Genomic DNA, 4019 nt, shown 5'->3' on the forward strand with positions numbered 1-4019 from the left:
GAAGTCTAAGGGGCTCTGTCTGCACCTCAGACTGAGGGGTTGGGGTCCTTAAGCATAACACAGAAATCCTTACAGTCCAGACTTACATTTTTTAGATAGATTTATATGGTATGGGAGTGTTAGATTCATCGAATTTATTATTATGAATTGCTTGGAAACGATAATGGTAACAGTGTAACTACCTTATAATTACCTAGGAATAACTTGGTTACTGGGTAAATCATTGTAACAAATACTAACAAGTGGCAATTGTCATTTTGGTTAAAAGTTGGTTAAAACATAACCAAGTACCCATTGTTACCAAGTAAATACATAGTAAATATCAAATCATTATGAGTGGTAGTAGGACTGTAAAATAAAGTGTTACCAGACTATGTATAGAGGTCTTGTGGAACTTATGTATAGCATATAAAACATCTAAATAGCTATCAACATCAAACACTTTATAAGCACACAGTAACAAGTCTGCAAGGAAGAATATTTGTGAACTTACCTCAATCTTGTAGGCAGGGGCACATCACACCCACCGCGGCCAATCGTACGGTTCTCCTTACTGATGCTGTTTGTTCTACGGCTGCTGGTGGAGGACTTCCCACTACCGCTCCTCTTGGGAACCTCAGCCTCATCGAACCGAACCTCTCGAGAGTGGGAGTCAGCCTTGTGGCTTTTCCGGCTTGATGCTGATAAGGATCTCGTTGACGTTGGAGAGGTCACATCATGCCTATTGACCCCCAATACCTGGTAGAGGCCTGGCAGGATGAGCTTCATAAAGGCCTCTGAGAGGAGCTGTAAGATCCTCAAACACAGGTTGGCAAGCTGTGCTTTTGTCTCCTGTATTCCACAAAGAAGATACAGTATTTTAAATGTACGTCTCTCAAGTGCCAACTGAACAAAGAGTTACGTAACATAAAGCAGAGTAGTAATGATATTCTGAATTACATATCAGCAGAAATCTTACCGGGTCAAAGTCGCCATCACGGATCGTGATCCACTGCCTGAAAACAAGATTGTAAGATTTGTAAGTGATAGTACACAAAGATGAACAGTCAATCAATCTGGTTTCAAATATGATCCTATTGCCTAGAGGGATTGATGGTACCAAAGGAGAGAGAACATACTCCTCAGTTAGGTTCTGCAGGAAGTCGATAATCAGTGAATGATAGTCCTTCTGATCTCCATCACTGCTGGATCTCTGCTTTTCAGTGCCCATCGTACTGCTGAGATTCCTCTTCTCCTAATAGAATTAATTCAATATGGGTGCATACATAAGCTACACACAAGCTACAAGCTAGAGCGTATTGTTCTATGAACACATAACTATCCACATAATTATGTTCAATGGTCACACTCATGGGATGAGATGAATAATACCGTGTGTAAAAGTCATGACAAACTAACCATCTCATTTACAGCTTCAGAGGGCAGGTCTTCCACCATGCAGACAGGCAGGTCAGGAGACTGGGACGGGCTGCTATGGTCATAAACAGAGGAGAGTGACAGATAAATAAAAGCAACTTAATCTCACAGTCTCATTCTAGGGGCTCCAACTTGTGCAAAAATGGGTCAAATAGATTAAATGACACACAATCCAATGGGAATTTTGAATACTGCAACTAGCGTTTCCATGATATGCAAATGCATTTTCACACTGTTAACTATAACTCTGGTTGGATAATCACAGTTTTCTTAAGCACTTTGTTAAAGACACAGTACAAAAATCATGCTGCAGAGTATTCTGAGTTGTTAGGTATGTTATGCTCTGCTCAACACGATTTGCTCCAGCAAATTGGGGCCCTATGACTGAGTTTATGTGTAATCAAATAACTGGTGGTTGAAAAAGATTTGAGGAGTTGACTACTAGGACATTACATTTGGACTAATCCAATTGGCCAGGAGGTGAATGGCCTTACCTGACTGGTTAATGGCCTTACCTGGCTAGTTAATGGCCTTAGCTGACTGGTTAAAGGCCTTCCCTGACTGGTTAATGGCCTTACCTGACTTGGTTAATGGCCTTACCTGATTGGTTGATGGCCTTACCTGACTGGTTAATGGCCTTACCTGACTGGTCAATGGCCTTACCTGATTGGTTGATGGCCTTAGCTGACTGGTTAATGGCCTGAGCTGACTGGTTAAAGGCCTTACCTGACTGGTTAATGGCCTTAGCTGACTGGTTAAAGGCCTTCCCTGACTGGTTAAAGGCCTTCCCTGACTGGTTAATGGCCTTACCTGACTTGGTTAATGGCCTTACCTGATTGGTTGATGGCCTTACCTGACTGGTTAATGGCCTTACCTGACTGGTCAATGGCCTTACTTGACTGGTTAATGGTCTTACCTGACTGTCTCTGTGTCAATGCTCTCCAGGATCATCTTCACTTCAACAGGAGGTGCAGGAACAGGGGATGATCTTTCAGGCTGCAATAACCAAATACAATGTTGTTAAGGTTAAGAGTAGTCCTCGAAGTCTGATCTAAAGACACTTTTAACACAGCTTTGATGAGCTGTTTCTACATGTTTCTAAGATGTCTGTTGTTAAGACACATATCACACCAATAAAAAGCTTCTTCAGAATAAGCTGGGTATTCAGGTATAAAACATGTCCAAACCTTGTTAATGTCTTCCATGATGGGAGCTCCAATTCATTCAAGTAGCCGTAGTACACAGAGAGCAAGTGAGCGCATCAAATGTTACTTTCTGACTGACATCCCAGGTTTCGTCGCTATATATAGTCTGCCGGTGATATGACGTCATCCGCTATGACATCACTAAGGCGCAAGACAGTTTTGACATAACCACGAAACCGGTCGGTTCACGCTCCGTGAACCTGGGGATAATTTCCTATGTAATTTGTAAACGCAAAACGAAATAACCAATAAAACGGCTTGTTTATTCCATTTCTAAAGCTTCCAACTGGTCGTCGATGGCGATTTTAAGCCGTTTTTTTATGTTGCTTTTGTATTCATTTTGTATGAATGTATGAAATGAAAATACAATTAAACGGCATGAAACAGTATGAAAGGAACTTTTTCAGGGTGAAATGTGTTTTTGTCCTGTCCTGTTATTAAAGTGGGATAAAAAGAACCAGCTGAGTAATAAAAGAACCACAGCAACCACATCACGCGCAGCTGCTCTAACTGCGGTGAGAAATGTTTAAAATGTCTTTTCATGATGATATGAGCATCAGTATGTTTCTGTGTGGTGTTTCTAGTACAGCAATAATGCAGTGATCACTGATACCATAAACAAAGACCCCACTGGATAAGTACTTAGGCTATTTGTCAAATTTAAGTCAATCAGTGAGGAGTTTGCTACGTTTGCTACGTTCTTTACATTAATCCGAGGAGGTTTAGTGATTACAGTAGCTGAGTCAGGTTGAGGTCAATACAGATATTCTTCAAATAATCAGAAACCGGGGTTAGCCAATCAAGGTTTAAATCCCCTAAGACCACCAGATGACAAAAAAGGTCAACATTCAGAAATATTATCAACAGCATCCGCCAAGGCTGCCAGCTGGCGGTAAATCCCTTGAACGTTGCCAATAATGAGCATTTCAAATTTCTTGGGGGTGGTAATATTTAACAAACATGATGCAGAGTCTATTTTTTACATATATAACAACTCCTCCCCCTTGTCGGTGCCTATCACATCTGAAAATACTATAACCAGATACAGACAGTGACCTCTCGGTACAACCCATGTTCTTCTATGTTATTTTTAATCCCAAAATGAGAGTCTTTTAGGACATTTTGCCCTTTCTACCATCTGTGAGTCCCATGATAGGGATTACAGAGATTGAACTAATCCCCCCCATCAGATCCCTCCACCAGATTGTGGTTGCTTACAGTAGTTTTAGTGTTTTGTTCATTCAAAAGTCAATCTTTCAATTGTTTCATGACCTTCCATGACCTTCCTTGTTCTTACCATGTAAGTGCCAGCAGACAATCAACCTTGTCCAATAATACTTGCAGCTTCTCCAGAGACACACATACTGTACACACACACACACACACACAAACGCACAC

Source organism: Argentina silus (genome assembly GCF_951799395.1).
Source record: "Argentina silus genome assembly, chromosome: 9".
In the NCBI taxonomy this organism is placed as follows: Eukaryota; Metazoa; Chordata; class Actinopteri; order Argentiniformes; family Argentinidae; genus Argentina; species Argentina silus.